Source organism: Lichenostomus cassidix, chromosome 5, assembly GCF_008360975.1.
Source record: "Lichenostomus cassidix isolate B80296 chromosome 5, HeHo_3.0, whole genome shotgun sequence".
Taxonomy (NCBI): Eukaryota; Metazoa; Chordata; class Aves; order Passeriformes; family Meliphagidae; genus Lichenostomus; species Lichenostomus cassidix.
Window position 1 is genome coordinate 57,073,877 of NC_139486.1, and position 17,594 is coordinate 57,091,470.

General features: G+C 38.9%; 1 long non-coding RNA gene across 1 annotated transcript in view; it reads left to right on the plus strand.

Annotated features, from left to right (window-relative positions):
• The window catches only part of LOC146436733 (uncharacterized), a 37,823-nt gene extending 20,459 nt beyond the window's left edge, over positions 1 to 17,364 (plus strand). The window contains exons 3-5 of the long non-coding RNA XR_014852768.1: positions 8,865 to 9,009; positions 13,473 to 13,595; positions 14,461 to 17,364. This is a non-coding gene — a long non-coding RNA (uncharacterized LOC146436733). The remainder of the gene's footprint in view (positions 1 to 8,864; positions 9,010 to 13,472; positions 13,596 to 14,460) is intronic.
• Positions 17,365 to 17,594: the final 230 nt, after the last annotated feature.

The window sequence follows — 17,594 nt, forward strand, 5'->3', positions numbered from 1 at the left end:
TGATTGTTCACAAAAAACATAAATCCTCAGAAAGATTAAGAAATTCATTAGAACAACAAAAAAGAATATTTTTCTTTTAATATTTCAGGAGCACCTCCAGATGCTGATGGCTTTGCTTTAGCTGAGAGCTGAGGATGTGAAGGATATTAAATTCATTAAATTCACCACACCTAAGTGAAAAGACGTGGTGGGGAAAAAACCTTCTTGCACTTGGGCAGTGCATATCAAAAATATTGTTAAAACTTTAAAGAAACATTTGATTTCTTAACAATGTTGGTAACATTTGCTACAAGTGGGAGCAAGAGAATTGTTTCTAAGAGCGTTGTTACACAATGAATTTTCTGTGTGCTTGTTTTTCATCTCTTGCTTTTCTTTTTTTCTTTAACACATGGATGATTACTTCTGGCACTTTGAGGAGAGAGCAAGTTGCATCCAAGCAAAAGGTTACATCTTGATTGGTTGAGAAAGTATAACAATGCAGTGTTCAAAAATGAATGTGTGTATGAAAATGCTCCAGTGGAGAGAAACACATGGGCTATGAGCATGAATGAGGGATGAAACCGTGACAGTAAATGTTAAATTAAAATTTAATTAAATTAAGAATCCACTCATGCTGATTTCCACTGGATGACAGAACCAGCTGCCAGGTGATGTGCTGTCAGCAGCTCATAACCGTTTTAGTTTAAAGAACATCCTCTCCTAGATTTCAGGAAAATAAGTTTTTCAGCTTAGTGTTTTACTCAGTATTTTTGCCAATAAAATTGGGGGTTAGGTGAATCATACACCTGTTTTGAGGAACTCACTGTAAAACATTTATTTCCCATACATGTGGAATAAATAACAATTAAAACCAAACACAAACTGCCTTTGTAAACAGGATGCCTAGCTTTTTATGAATCAGACTCCCTGAGAGTTTCAGCTGGAGTTTCAGGTGCTGGGATACAGCTACAGCCGAGAGAAATCTAATCCAGTAATCTAATCTGGGATCTAGCTACATGCAAGTAATTTTAAAATTGCTTCATGGAAACAAATATATTCACAGAAAAGGGAATCAATTTTTGCCCTCCTTTTCTCTGAAGATAATCCTTCACCATGCTAAACAGAATATAATATTCCCAGGCTACTAGAGTATCTTTAAGAATGTTGTAAGAGCATCAGCAAGGAATTCTACGCTGCTTAAAGAAATCCTATGTTCTGCCTTCTAACACAGTATAATATTTCAGACGAGAGGAGATGCCTAATCAAGAGATGGGGTTAAGGTAACTTTGGATTATGAATTTAGCCTGAGCCAGCTGAGTTTTGTCCTGAATTGTGTCTCATGGTGTGGCCCACAAGCCATACAGGCAGAGGGCCTGTGGAGCAGCATCCCTGCTCTGGGACCTTCTACATTTTCATCCACCCCACTGTGCCTTGGCCTCTCTCTATGCTGTGGCTTCTTTTTCAAGCAAGTTTCAATATCTGACTACAACAGTTCTATTCTGTATTTTTGTTCTAGATGGTGGTTTTGTATTACATAAAATTTTTATGGCATCTATCTAAAATACATAGTTTTCTTTTCAGAGGTCTATACCAAGCTTTTCACTTTTCCCAGTGGATGATTTCTGGTCCCTTGGGATAACTCTATTATCAGAAAGGTCACTTGTCAAAATCAGCTTATGTACCCCAACCTCTGGAAAGTTAATACAGCTTCTTAGGCACCTCTGAATCCCAAATTGTCTGCAACTTTTCCTGGAAAGAATTCTCAGTTCCCTCACTGCTAAATGGGATCACAAAATGGGGGAAAAAAGCACCATGGAAAGTAAGTTTGTTAACATTCTTGTTTAAGGCCTTATTTGCAAATGCAAAAAGATGTGAGAAAATTACATCCAGAAGTTACCTTCTGAAAATCCTGAGGTCAAACAGCCTTAATGCTACTTGTTGTGTATCTTTACAATGAGAATTTTAAGCGGATTCCTCCTGCATGGCAGTACACAGGGTTAAAGGTTAACAACTGGCCAATTCCTTGGACAAGGTGTTATTCAAAATCAGGTACTTAAGACATTTGCTAGAGGACTTAGCCATTATGGCTGTTTGGAATCAGTGCATTTTCCAGCAGGGAAAGTATTTAGGAGAACAAAAAGAGTGCAGAGACAGGGAATTCCAGAAAGCCTGTCACCATATAAACTAAAAAGCACCATTAGAAGCCCAGTTCTCTTTAGAAAAATCTGACAGTATCCAAATAGGTTGTGTGGAAATCATGGTCACTAGAAAGAGATGAGAGCTTTCTCCACAAATACTTTAGCTTGGCTCTATTTAAGCTCTGTTTTCAATGTACACACGAGTTTTCTCTTCCCATGTTGCTTTCCTTTGATGTAGTTATGCCTCTCAAGACCTATCTGACTTTTTTTTTTTAGAGCTAGTAAAGTAAGTGGTAATTTTACAGTCAGGTCTGAATCAAAGGAAAAAGCTGTTGGGGGCTTATGATCTTGCACTGTTCAGAGCAATATCTTGTCAAGGATTGGAGTTTGCTTGGGAGAAACCTGAAATAATAAAAGATCTCTAAGTCATGTTGCCCTGTTTTGGAGATGAGTTTATAATGCAGGTGGCCAGAGATATTCATCTTGTTCCAGCAGTGAGTACAGCTGTTGGATCTCTTTTCTGATCTGGGTTGCAGGGTTTCTTCTCTAATTTTTTTTTTTTTTAACCTGGGTCTTTTGGGGTTTTGAGAGCTTGGCTGTTATGGACAACACAGCTCTTTCCTTTGTTGGATATGAAAAAGTCCACAGTGCTTTTGAACAGGGTTTAGGGAAGAAAAGACAGGCACTTCCACAGCCTTAAAGGAGCAGTACAGCTCTCAGGACTAAAACTTCATGTGTGCATAAAAGTGAATCTACTTCTAGTAATAAGTTTACAAAAACGTCACTCTCGGATTCCACAGCTGTCACGAGGGGGAAGATGTTCATTCCACCTTGCACTAAACCCCTGCTTTGATTCAGCATGTGAAACAGCTGCTGTGCTACCAGCTGCAATTTAACTGTTCTGTGGCAGATCCATTCTGTAGCCTCACTGTGTGTAAAATAGCTTTTAACAACTACAAGGCAGTTGTGAGGTTTAAATCAAAGGCGTTGTGCTTGTAAGAAGAATAGGAAGTGTTTATTTAGAAATATTTTTGAAAAAGCAATACCAGACGGCAATGTAACACACATATTTTGAAGAGCTGAATTTAGAACTGGGTTCTTTGATGTGCTTGCTTTAAACATACACATTCACATAGACATTTAGCAGAATTTGGAAACCCCAATCAAAATAACTGCGTCTCTGAAAGGAATATAAAAAAATTTGAGCTTCAAGCATGATTCAAAGACTAAGTAAACTGATAGCCTCGTATAGTTTTCAAAGTATCTTAATTTCTTTTTTTAAATCTCAGGCTCTTCTTGTTGTGGAAATAAATTCCTCAATGTACATTTCAGCGAGCTTCTTTTAACCTATCTCTTCTGACTGCAGACATGAAAAAAAAACCTGATAAAATACTAGTCTTAGATATGACATTTAGGAGCTGGTATTGTCTCACTAGATATTAGGCAGTAGCCTTTGGTTCTATCCAAGTGAAATACATGCTATCCATTTTGAAAAGAATAACACAAAAAAAAGTGTTATTCTTTTCAAAATTGGTAAAAAAAATGTATTTGTGGGTAAAAAAAAAAAGTATCAGATTGGTAAAAAAAAATGTATTTGTGGGAGCACGTGAAATGATGTTTAGTTTCATTTGCTTAAAAATATATTGCACAACAGGGTATTCAAACAAAATAAACAAAAACCAAAAACCCAAACAACAAAACAAACAAAAAACCCCAAACAAAAAACTAAACCCAAAACAAAACAAAACAAAAAAAAAAAAAGGAAAAAAAAACAGTAAAAAAAAAAAGGAAAAAGCAGAAATGTAACCTATCCAAAGTCATAGATGGATAGATCTATCTCAAATCAGTGCTGGGACCAGGAACAATAGTTGGATTTTACAATCTGTAACTTCACTCCTGGTCTAAACGGTTATTAAAGGTACTGAATAAGGTGAGTGTACCCAGTCAAACCACACGCAGCAGAACATGTAGGGGAATGTATATGGAGGGAAGAAAAAGAGAAACTTCATCTAACAAGTATAAATGTTTTTAACCTATGAAATAGGACCCAGGCATGGATGGTCCAGCTCCCCAAACTTGTGTGTCAATCATGTAAAAACTTTTTATTTATTGTTATAATGACTTGTAATATGGTTGCAATTTGTCTTGCTTTCCTATAGATTGATTTCTAAAGAATAGCCAGCTGGAGGATGAGGAATTAGAAACAGGTTTTTAATCTCTTTTTACTATTTGAGTTATGAAGGAAATTTGATGGGAATTGGGGCTAGTTGTGAAGCCTGGCAAGATCAGGTTAAACAGAATTTCTTACAAAATGTAGCTACGATTGTAAAAGACCTGTTTTTCCTCTGTTGAGGATGAATGCTCCTGGGTTGATGGTTTTGCTGTTGACTCCAAAGATGTGCATGAATAATTTTTTCTCAAGTGTTACTATTCCAGCCTAATTTAGGTTGGCCAAAGCATGTGAATTACAGCAATTATGATATGACTTTTAGAGGAGAAGAGCTTACTTCAGGAGAAAGCAGGATTGGACCATCTTTATTTCTCATGCAACATATTTGCTTTTCCAGTGAGACAGCACATTCTGGGGCTGGAGATTGCAGCAGGAAAAGGGGATGGTGAAATGGTGGGTTTGGAAAGGGAGTGATGCCTCCCATTGGAGCTGCAGGGAAGAGGGAGGTAGCACATTCAGCCTCCAAATGTGTAAGGTTATCTGGGTGTGTATCATCCAAACACTTACTCCACTGATGGAATAGATGCCTTCCCAGAGGAACCACTCCTCGCTGTGGTGTTTTTGTTGCTATGGATAAGTAAGGCAGAAACTATTTCTAATGTGGAGAAGGTAAACTAACAAAACCCCAAAATTATGTCCCTGTTCTCATCTGAGTGTGACTTGGATATGGCTTCCTTCAGTAGAAATCTCTGGGTTTTTAATTGTATGAATATCCAAGATTCAGGATTTAGCTCTCCTTCAGATTGTCCATGCAGCTATGTCTTTCTGTTTCAAGAGTGAGCAGGAGGAAAAATGGTCTGTACTATTCCAGCTCTGTTGGGCAGTTTTGTCCTCACCTCATTAAGATGCCTGTTCTAAGGCACAGAAAGTGGTCTTTCTCTTACTCTATAACTTCAACCTAAACAACACACAAGTCAAAGCCCTACATCTACTTTGCAGGGATAGTTCAGTCATTATTGGAGCTGTGCAGGTAACACAGCCAGCCCAAACATCAAAACCAGCTGAATAGGACATCTTGCTTGACATACAGGTACTTCCATGGCATCCTCTAAACTCACATTGGTGTTTTGAAGGGCTTAGATCCTTAAAAATGTGAGTATAAGATCCTACCAGATCCTATTCCTATGGTCACTGACATTGGTTTCAAAAGACTTGTTGTGAGAAGAAATGGGAGGTGTTGTTTGTGGAGCTCAGGTCAAATCCTGGAATGGCTGGGCCAGATAGCACACAGCCTGTGCAAGTTCTGCCCCTGCAGTCTAGTGCTCCATCAGGCTGGGCTTCCCTCTGAGCCCTGTCCAGCCCTCAGCATATTGTCTTTGCCCAGAGCATGAAGTACTTCCAGTTGTGTTGATTATCAATGTCACAATAAAACATTTATTTTGCACTATCCTTATGAGAAAGCGCCTTAATTTTTTTATGGAGAGAAGTGAAATTAATAAAGCAAGGTCAATTTTCACCAGTTGGGGCTGGCAGGTATTTTGTCTACTTTCTCCATTGTTCTTACACATGATGAGAGGTATTAAATCAAATTGGGGATTTTTTTCTTTCGTTCAGCTCCCCTGCTCCCTGACATAGCTACTAGAATTATGTGTTCTTTACTGCTTTCTAAGAAGATTACTAAGCCAGCTGACCCAAACAGTAGTGGCACCAATTAGACATCATTCAAAATTAATAACCACTACGATGATAACAAATCAAAAGATTGATTCTTGTGATGGGAGAATCATTTTAATTAATTTAATCCTTGTTGAAAGATCAGCTGTGCACAGTCCTGCTCACCAGTGGGGCCCATTTGTCCCTGTCTGTCCCCGTCACCTAAAGCCAGTGAATATGATCAGTAGCCAGCACTTAGGGAACAATAAGAAACAGATTGTACTGTCAGGCTTCATTAAAGATCATCATTAGTATTCCAATTTGGAAACAGTCAATCTATCCCAACCTTTTACAGCTGCTTTTGTGAAGTTTGGTTCAGCTGCTAGATGTAAAAACGCTGCTCAGGCTTTTTTAAAACAACAAGTTGGGTCTGGCTGATGCCTGTCAGGCTGCAGCTTAGGGACAAAGCTCGGGGGAAATACGGGTTATGCAGGCAGGCTCTAAATGATATCATGTGCAGCTGCTTATGATCAGAGTATTTATGGGCAATGAAACTTTCTTAAACTCGAAGCTTAACAATGATGAATGGAAATGAAATGGATATGGCACTTTCTTTCATCCCACTGCTGAGGGGTTTTGTGGTCCCCAGGGTGTTTTTGCAGAGCTGCCTGGCCAGGATCACCTCTCCTCTCTGCTCCTCTCAGCTCAGGCTGCTGGGGGCATTTCGAGCATGTTGATGAGGGAGATGGAATTTCAGATTTGTTTGCAGTTCACTTTATCTTTTCTGCCGAGGTCAGATTGCTTTGTTTGTTTGTTCTTCTTTCTGGTGGCTGGAAATAATTATGGAGAAATGGATTCTAGGATTTGGGAGCATATTTCTGTACTGTCATCCCTTTATCTCATGCCCTATGGCTGGGCAGGAGATGGAGCTGAAATTTTAGTTTTCCAAACAGTTTGTCTGCCAGGCAATGATCTCATTATTTTAATATTCTTGACATTTATGATTTGCTAACCTTCCCAGTTGTCCAACTGTCTTTCTGAAGATATTTCAGGAATGCTCTGCCTGAAATACTAAAAGAAATGTACAATCCTAGAATTTTGAATAGTCTGCTTTAAGAGTTCTTTTTTTTTAAAAAAAAGGACTCTACAAGTTTGTTTTTTTCCTGATGTGTTCTTATATATCAGAAGGGGTTTCACAGAGATTGCAAATGAAACCAGAATTAGGCCAGTAAAACAGAGGAAAGATTAGATTTCACATTTCTTCTTACAGAGGAAAGAACAACTCTCTCTCCAAATCTGATTACCAATTAAAAATTTTGTTACTGTAACAGAATGACAAAACAAAATCCCAATCAAAAGTATGAATTACTTTTTCTTTTCAGCTGCTTCTGTGTAGTTTGGTTCAGCTGCTCTCTGCAAAAGCTCAAATACTTTTCTACAGCTTAGTACTACTTTGATTTCTAAATATTTTACACAATTCAGTAACCCCCTTGGAGACAAATATTTGCAATAACTGATTGCTCATTGCATACACATGAAGATTTCTGCTATTGAAATCCATTAATAAGTGGAGTTTTCTACAACAAAAATAGTCACAATAAATATAGGTTCTTCAGCAGGATGATCCAGCCCAAAATCTAGTTTCCAAAAGTTTTCCAAAACCAAACCAGTAATAGTGAAAACATTATTTTTTCACCACAGAAGAATAGAAAATCCTTTTAGTAGAGAATTGCAGCTGAAACTGATGTTATTGAAGATTCTGTGTGAACTTGATAACATTTTCTTTAGTTTTATGCTTGCAATCGGGGGAAAAAAGCAATAGAAAACTCAGGCATTATTATTTTTCTCTGAGAAAATATAAACATCTAATTTTCTGAAAAAATACAATACTGCTGTAACTAAATTTCAAATGGTTTGCTGAATGCTTTTTGCTGTGTATAAGATTTTGTATCATTTTTTGCTTTGACAAGGAAGTTTAAATCCAAATTCAAAGCTAATTATAGATTTTATTGGTTAGAACTTATTTATTGCAATAGCACTGGCTATGTAAGAGGCTACATAGATAATATTAATAATTAGCAACATATATTGCAGTGGTGAATAACATGAATATTGATAGAAATGCAGGTTTAAAAATTCTAGCATCCCACTGAAGAATGTCAGTCTTTCAAACTACCAGTATTCTGGGGGCCCTTTCTTTCTAAAATTTATTTCTAATTTTCCAGTGAGTGCTTTGATTATTTTGTCAGCTTTGCCTATGACAAGCCTGTCACAAAAGGACAGGCAGAGGGAGCTGTTCCATATTTTTATAACAGTGCAACTGAGCTCCAAACTATTGGCTCCCTAAATGTTTTTAAATTGTTTTTTGGAGTATTTCTTTTTGAAATCAATCTTCTCAATTTCACTGATATTTTTTTTCCTGAGGTTATTGATTTTCCTGTGATTTTTTTACTTTTAGCACTTTATTTTTAAATTATTATTTTTATTATTTAGTTATTGTTTATTATTATTATTGTTATTATTACTATTACTACTTATGAGGTGTTTGTAAAGGTGATTATTCTACCAGCAATTCCTGCACTAATTTTTTTTAATCTCACTAAAATATTAACTAGAAATGCTCGTAGAATAACAGCATAAACTAATGGTTGCAGATACAGTCAATTATTTCTACAATTTCTGTATTTCTCTAAGGAACAAAACCACAAAAAGAGCCTGGTAAAGTCAGCATCCTGCGAACAACAGACTCGTGTTAAAAAGGGCTGACTTAACCTCAGTATCTTACAGGGGGAAAAAAGTGCTTAAAAAACCAAATTATTGCACCAGTCAGGGAAATCTTTCTTGCCCCAAACTACCCATTTACTTCAGTGACTATTTTGTTTTGTTGGGTTAGTAATTTACTTTGCAAAATGCCTTTTCACTAGGGAATCTGGTTGGAAGAGCCACTGTGAAATGAACACAGTGAAAGAAACAGAATGCGGCAGCAGAAATCCATTTTACAGAGGAAATTTGAATGAAGAGGCTGTGACCCATCAGAAGGAATCAGACCAAATCTGCCAGAGTTACCAGGTAAATTATTTTTAAAATTTCCTTTACTTATTTCACACATTTTAAAACCATGCAGCTACTGTTTGTACTGCAAGTACAATTTCTAAGGTACTCTTAGAGGTGTACATGACTTGACATTTTTGATGTGTCTGAGTCCAGCAGCTTGTTTATGTGTGGTACAGATAAATACAACAGCAACTTCATTTATTTTCATCTTAAACCCCACCTCAAACTCCCCCTTTCTCCCCACCCGTTATTCCTTCCACCCTTTATCCTTTCTTTCTCCCCCTCCACTCCTTTCTTCCCACCCTTTCTCCTCCTTTCCCCTCCTTCTTTTCCTTCCCTCCCCACTTTCTTTGGCAGTACAGTATTTGCTGCTCATGCACAGGTTGGGGAAGATAATTCATTTTAAAAAGCCCAGCTACAGGTGAATTGCCAAGTGTAGTAATGAAGGAAAGAGTAGAAACTAACGGGAACAGGGGACTTGGACTTGGGCTGAGCTTAGCTTAAGACCATTTGCTCCAGAGACGTTTGAATCCAAACTGGAACTGCACTGCCCTCCTGCGTTCAGAGAGGAAAAGGGAAAAGTTTCGTGAAACATCCCGGGTACTGCAGAAGCACCGCGTTTAATGCCATCAAAGTGAGGGGAAAAGGAACGCGATTATTGCTGAGCCCACACAGGACCGAATTTATTCTGCCTGCTCAGAGCAGATTCTGCTCTCAGTTTCACCCAAAATGTCCAGAAAAAGTGGACAGTCCAAACCACTTGGAGTTGGGGTTTTTTCCCACTATGCATTCCTTGCCTAAACGTTGTGGAAGTTTTGCAGGATGCTCGGCTTTTACAGGCAGCCAGTTCAGGCTCCAGTGAAGTCTGGTGTAAAGCCTTCAGCAGTTCTGACCATCTTGTAGCTGTCTGGATTCCAAAGTCATCGCTGACAACACAGCAGCAGCAAAAAGCTCCTGACAGAGAGGTTGCCCTGTTATTTCTGCTCGCCACTCCAAGTGCTGGGTAGGGCAACTCAGCAATTTCTGGAGAGCAGAAAAGAAGGGCTCAGGCTAACACAGCCAGGATGTACAACACAGAGGTGTCCATGCAGCCCTAAGGTGCTGGGACTGGCAAGCACAGCCTGCAGGGTTGAACCAAGGTGCTCCAGCAGCACAGGCTGTGTCAAGCACAGCTGCAGGGGACAGCCCAGAGCCTGGTCCTAAGGGCCTGGCACATGAGCTGCTGGGTGGAACAGTGTGCCCCGGGTCATGGCTGGGTGGGCTGCTGGATAGGGGGTATGCCAGCAGCCCCTCAGAGAGTCACAGAATGGTTTGGGTTGGAAGGAACCTTCAGGAGGTCATCTAGTCCAGCTCATGTTCCATTAGACCAGGTTGCTCCCAGCTCCATCCAACCTGGTCTTGAATGTTTCCAGGGATGTTTCTGGGCAGCCTGTCCCAGTGTTTTACTACCATCATTGTAAATACAAATTCTTTATAACCATTTTTTAAACCATTCCCCTTCCCTTCCCTCATCCTGCTTGCAGCAGAGTGGCCGTGCAGGCTCGTGGAGCAGCAACAGCTGTGAATGGTCCTGGCCACCAGCTCCACACCAGCATGGCAACTCCATCCACTAGCTATGCTAGAAATAAAATGGTTCCTGAACATTATAAAAACAAAGTCTAGAACAATCCTTTAATGCAGGCCTAGGAACAAGAAAAGCAACTCTTTTTAAAATGAGAGTCAGTGTGCTTGAAAGGAACCATAGTGGCCTGCAAGAGCAATTAGGCAGAATGGGAAAATCTGTGTAAATATATAAGAAGGTTCACTGGCACAGGTTGCCCAGAGAAGCTGTGGCTGCCTGTAAAAGCAGAGCATCCCTGGAAATGTTCCAGGCCAGGCTGTGTAGGGCTTTGAGCAACCTGATCTGGTGAAAGGTGTTCCTGCCCATGGCACAGGGGGGTTGGAACGAGATGAGCTTTAAGGTCTCTTCCAATCCAAACCATTTTGTGATTCTGTGAAAGTTGTTGCTTGTTACAGAGTGCTTTGTACAAATCAGGAGCTCCCTGAAGGGTTATGCACTTTCTCATTTAAGGGCTTCAAACCACATAGCAGGTAAAGTCTTCCTCCCTCTGTTATGCTGCTGTATTTTGGTAACATCTCTTAAAAATGAGTTGTTTCTTAGAGGAAAAGCAGTGACACCTGCACCTAACAGAACAGAAATAAAGCATGCAGGCAAGGAAAGCAGGAAACAGGAGACCAAACAGAATTTTATCCACCGTGGCTGACAAGGGATAATCAGGACAGGTTTCAGATACCATGGCAAAGTATTAGTTCAGTAGGGTTGCACCAGGTTTACTGTAATGGTGACATAAAAGTGGCAGTTTTCAATTTTGGAAGTTTTTGAAGACAGAATCTTTCATGTTTTTGCAATCACAGATTTTTTCTGGGGAGCAAATGTGAAAATAATATTGATAGAAGAATAATTTATTGTCAAGTATTTCCAAGCATGGAAGCTGAAAGTCGAAATAAACTACTGAAACTCAATTTTATTGAATTAGTGTACATCCAGATGAATTTGTTTGGGAATTGGCTGTTGGCTCAAATTCCACCCTGGATCTGGATCCAAATTTCTAGTGTCGAGCTACTGTGAGAGTTATTCAGTTCTGGGGCTTTGAAGTTCAGAAGACAGAATTTTAGCATGCAAATATGATCATTAAAGAAACTAAGTTATTACTACCCAAACCCATGCCTGATCAATTAATAGCAAAACTGCATAACTTCTGTCTCCAGTGTGCTCTGAATGTTGCCGGAGAAATGACCCAGTGGTTTGGGGAACTTGAGCAAAGCAGGAAATGTCCTTGCTGCTCATGTAACTTGGACAGCAGCTGCTTGAGCATCTGCCTCAGCTTTCAGCTGTAGGATTTGGCTGCCAGTTCCAGTAAACAAGTTGGGTGACCTCAGTGTTGTAAAAATGTGCGAGCATCACTAATGCTCAGTTTGCAGAGGCAGGTGACCACTAGCACCAAGTGAAACTTGAGAGGAATGACTCTAAATTGTGACCATTTGTAATCATTCACAGGGATTATTCCTGTGGGGAAGAGCTCTGAAATAACAGCTTGCTCAGTCTAACTGCAAAAAATGTTATGTTTACAGGGTTTCCTGGGAGCAGTTCAATAAACAGAACCAAGAGATGCAGAAATTCTTATGTCTGCAGCACAATAAGTTTAGTCTTTCTATATTTAAAGAGGTCTCATAAGAAAGATGTAGACAGGCTTTTTACTGGGGCCTGTAGTGATAGGCCAAGGTGTGTTGCTTTAAATTAAAAGAGGGAAGATTAAGACTAGATAAAAGGAAGAAATGTTTTATGATGAGGGTGGTGAACACTGGAACAGGATGTATGGAGAGGCTGTAGATGTCCCATCCCTGGAAATATTCAAGGCCAGGTTGGATGGAGCTGTGAGCAACCTGGGCTAGCTGAAGATGTTCCTGCTCATTGCAGACAGGTTTGACTAGATGAGCTTTGGAGAGCCGTCAAAACCATTCTATGATTCTAAGATCTAGGGGGTTATAATCCAGATCAGATTTAGTCTGGTGCCCTGGATTCGCTATCTGCACCACACTTGTGGTTTGGAGCTGTCTAAACAAGCAGTTCAGACCCTCAGTTCTGCTGTGGAGCAAATTTGGTGTGGAGCTGGAGTGGAGACTCTGCCTTACTGTCTTCTGAAAAGAATCCAGTGTGCATCTACCAAAAGGGGCTGCAGATCCTAACAGCAAATCAGAAATGGGATCCCTTCAAACATATAGGGCTGCTCCAACACAAAACAAAATGATTTGGTAGATGAAGCCACTGCAGTCTTGGCATACAGTTGAGGTTGTAACCTTGCAGTAATATTGATTAGACAGAAAAGGTGTATCTTCTGCTTTCCTGTTTAACTTTATTAATTTATTAGTTTTTCCTATAAAAAGCAGTGCATTTAAAGCAAATCATTAAGGAGCTTTCAAGACAAGTACTCTGAGCAAGAACTGAAAAGCTTTCTGTCTATGGTAAATCAAAGAGTGTGGAGTTTACACTGATCAGGGTAGACTCAATACCTGAGGTGGCTTGCAGAGACTGCTGCAGTCTGGACATACCCAGAGCCCACAGTGCAAGAGCTCTTTCTGATTTCCAGTCCTTAGCATTTCTTTATGATGATGGTGTGTTTCTTACTGCACTGTCAAAGAAAATGTTTCAGGTTTCAGTCTATATGAGGTTTTAGATGTTCAAATATTCTTTACAGAATACCTAGGTGAAGATCAAGGTATCAATGGCATTTTCACCCTGTTATTACACAGAAATACTTCTATGAACAAGGAGTAAACTCTTTTTCTGTTTCAAAAGTTGCAGGCTATTGCACAGTGCATCTGCAGATATAATTAAAATTTCAAAATAAAAATAACTACATTATAGTTGCTGTGCAGAACACCTAGCCTGACACAAAATTTGTGATGCTTTATCCTAGAATTCAAGAGCAGTAGAGTTGTTCAGATCTTCAATCAACAATCATTTTCTAAAGTTACCATCACTTGCCTTAGAAATGGATGATTTGGAGAGGAATTGCAAACTATGGTAAATACTTACTTGAGTGAGTACTACTTGTAGTATTGTTTCCTTTTTATTTTATTATTAAAAATACAAAACTGAAAAACATTCTTCAACATTTGTGGCCTTTTTTTTTACCACTAGCAAATGCAACAGGGTCATGCACAGTAGCCAAAGAGAGAGTAACCAACAGTTTCTGCTTTGTTTAGGTTGGCAAAAACTTACATGTTCCATTTAGAATGTCTTGAGATTTAACACATCAACCTTTTTTGAAAATTATGAATAGAGAGTTTTTTGTCATTATGTTCTACTGTTTTGATGGGTGTTTTTGATGGGGCAGATATGTCTCCTAACAGAAAAAGTTGCTGAAAGAAGAGTTTGAGGAGAGCCTGTGAAAGACCTGAGGTTATATGGAAGAGTGATTTGAAACAGATACTGCACAGCCAAATTTAGAACTATTTTAACAGCATACTCCGAGCAGATATGTTCACAGTAATTGTGCTGACTTTTTAAAGCTACTGACTTGAAATGCTGCCCTAAGAATTTGTATCTGCAGTCTCTTTCAGAACTAGGACTCTGTTCTCAAGGCTGGTGACTTAGGGAATCTATGATTTCTTTCAACAGACCTTCCAGAGGATTCTGTCAGCTGAAATAACTTTTCCCCTTCTACTTAAACCACAGTTTGGCTATTGTTTTAAGACCCTGCACAAAAAGCATAAAATGTGTGTTATTTCATTTTTGCTTTTAGTTAACTCCTTCAGTGTCAACAAGAATTTTTCCTAGAGTTAACTCTCTTGTACTGAAGAGTCAAGACCACCCATTTTAGGACTCGTTTCAGGCAGGGTATGTGCAGCATCTCTGAGGCCTCAGCTTGCCCACAACACTTCCTTCCTTCCTCGTTGTTGCAGAGGGAGCACATCTACAGGAACAATCAGCAGGTCTCAGAGGAGTCAAACCCAGACTTACCAAGTCAGTATTGTGTCCCTGAGCAAGTCAGAGTGCCTGTCAACACTGCCTGTCTGCCTTGGATTACACTGCATCACCTGGCTAAACTGCCATTGGATTCCCAGCTCTCAAAATCAGTGTCTCCAGTGCAAAGACAGGCAGACAGTGAGTGAGGATGGGTAAAGCTGAGAGGAATTGTGTTTGTAATGCTGCTCCCCTTGTGCCTCACAGATCTATCCAGGACCCACCATGCAAACCCAGGTATGATCCCAGCCTGTGTCTGTGGCTTGGAGTTGAATTCAGCATGGTTCAAAAGTGCAACAGCTGCTTTGTTAGCATTTTATATATTGTAAATCAAAGCAGCTTACTTCTCTCTCCTTAGTGCCCCAGGCCACAGACGAAGCAAGAATTTCCCATATTGCTGTAAAAAGAAAAGGGAAGGCTCAGGAGCTCTCGTATTCTTAAGTTTCAAATTGATGGATTGAAAGTGGAGGAGCCAGTAAATGTGCTGAGGGTTTGGTGGCATGGGTTTGCTCATGTTTAAAATGTGAAACTTTGGCATTTGCAAATGTCTACTTAAAGGCAACCTAAGACAACAGACCTCTTTTGCTTTTGTGGCTTTGCTTACCAGCTACAATGTCCCATATCAGAGCATGAGGGTTGGGAGGAGAGGAGAAAATCCATCTGAAATTTAGCAGCTTAAAAAAAAAAAAAAACCCCAAACGTTTTTAATCAGCTTGAGAGCTCAGTGGATTTGTGAAATCGTTTGGGATTAACAGGCTATTGATTGCTAATAAAACAATATTTAGCTTTGTCTGATGAACAGCAATGGAAAAAGGTGTGGGCACCTTGTCAAACAAGAGCCATTGAGGAGGGATGATGGGTTAAGTGTGGGGGTCTGAGTGGCAGCGTGGGTGCCCAGGCTTCAAGGAGAACTTGTCAGTTGTTAGTGAGGCTGGTGAAAGGAAGGACGCCAGCGCCTGATGGCTGGGGTAGTATTGATGCAAGTTAGCTGACTAATCAGATTGAAAAAGTCCCATGGTATTTATGTCACTTTAATTTTCATCAAACAATCGGAGACGACAGCACTCTATTAAGAAGAGGTTGATCCAGAACTAAAGCTAAATAAATTAGGGTCTCAGTTTAATCAAATTATCCCTCTACTGGCCTTGGATTAACCGAGGGAGACAGCGTCAGTCTAGGCACTTTTCATTGGCTGGTTTATTTTTTTTTTTTTAAAGAAGCTGGTACAAAGAATGGGAGATTTAACACACATAGCTACTACTCATAATACCTCAAACAAGCACCTTTTAAAGAAGCAGGAATTAATATTTATCAGGAGAATTTGCAGTTTTACTGAAGGATATTTCCATTTTTATGTTAGGAGGGTTTTTTTTTTAGTGAAATGAACTGAAAATGAGGCAAAAATATGTCAACAACAATCTAGACTGAGAGAACCTGAAATAAGCAGGTACAGAAATGGAAAAACTAGCCTAATGTTACCTAATAATTTCTTGTTTGGCTCGTAATATTTTAGTTTACCTGCTCTAAAAATGCTTTGATTGCACATATACATTTTGCTACTGTTTACTTATATTTTTTTTGAGTTTAAGTAATTTTTTCCTCCTTCCTACATTCTTTAAACCTCTGAGTGTAAAGAACTTTGAGGTATCCACATTAACTCAGAAAAAATCATTTTCCCAAGCTGCCTTACATCTTCTCCTTCAAAGTTTTCACTAGAAGTTTCCAGCAAGAGAAATGAAGTGTCTTTTCAATAATAATATGAAAAAATTTCTGTTTATAGTTCTGCTCCAAAGATTTAACTGAACTGTTGAAATAAATTTTTCAAGATCTCAAACTCCTAAAATATTTCAAATCTGTGTGTTGTTATAATCATTGTAAAAGTCAGTCCAGTTTTCTAGACACAGAAATGAAATTAAAATACTACATACTTTGCTGGAAGCAATTAACTGAAATCATCCCACTCAACTACAAAATTTATTTTTGAAAAATGCAATGTGATAAATAACTATCTCCTTCCATCTTTGTTGCAAAAGTCAAAACAATTTTGTGAGAAAAGTGGAGAAAGTGGATGTGGTTCTATGCTTGATTCTACTTTCTGACTGCTTCTTTCTTGGACTTGTAGCATATTTTTTGCTCCCCATGATCATCAGTGTTGTTCCTCATTCTTCTGAGGCAATAACAACTTAGGGAAAGTGAAGCTGAACAAATAAATACTTATAATTTTGTTACATCTGTTGAAATTGAGACATTGGGATGAGCTGTGATCTAGTGCACACTCAGGTAAATAATTTTCACTGCATGTGTATTAGACATGAGAAGTACAACTGGCTTCAGTTGGTCCCCATTCTCCTGTAATCTACAAAATTCCACTCTTTCTCTGCTTGGATTTCAGTTCTCCTCTTACCAAGCCCCTGGAAATCTATGCACTAAGCACCCAATTCCTTACATAGTTATCCACACATCTCCTAATGCTCTTTTCATTTATAATTCCTAAATTTCAAGCTCAAACAATTTGATCATTTTTTAATTTATTTTTTTCCTGGCCCACTTCAAGATTCTGTTCTTTGCTCAGTTCTGGTTCTGGTGGACTTAACCTTGCAGATGCTCATCCCTACACAAGAAGGGTTTTGTTTCCAGGTAATTTATCTAAGTATTTACTTCCAGAGTTTGCTAAATGCCTGACATCCACTCTTGTGACACTAAATAGATAATGTAAAAAGAGCTAACTGCCGAACAGTTGCTTTTGGGTGTTTGTTTTTAATGCACAGCCCTCACAGTTCCATAGTTTGACCTGAAAGCTGATCAGAATGCCACCTGCCTTCACTTGTTTTCTTACTGTGGATGAATAGAGATCATTATAAAGTTGTAGTCTAAGGTAAATGCTTTATTTTACTTCAAACAGGGATAGGACTTTTCTTGTAATTTTTCTGTGCAATCATTTACTGTAAATTCAGGTATTTTTTGTCTTAAAAAACCCACATTTTTCCTGCAGAAACACAGGTATTATGAGATAGAAAAATTTGAATTACTTAGAGCTGCTTTGTCTGTGAACACTGGTTAATCCTCAAGGTGC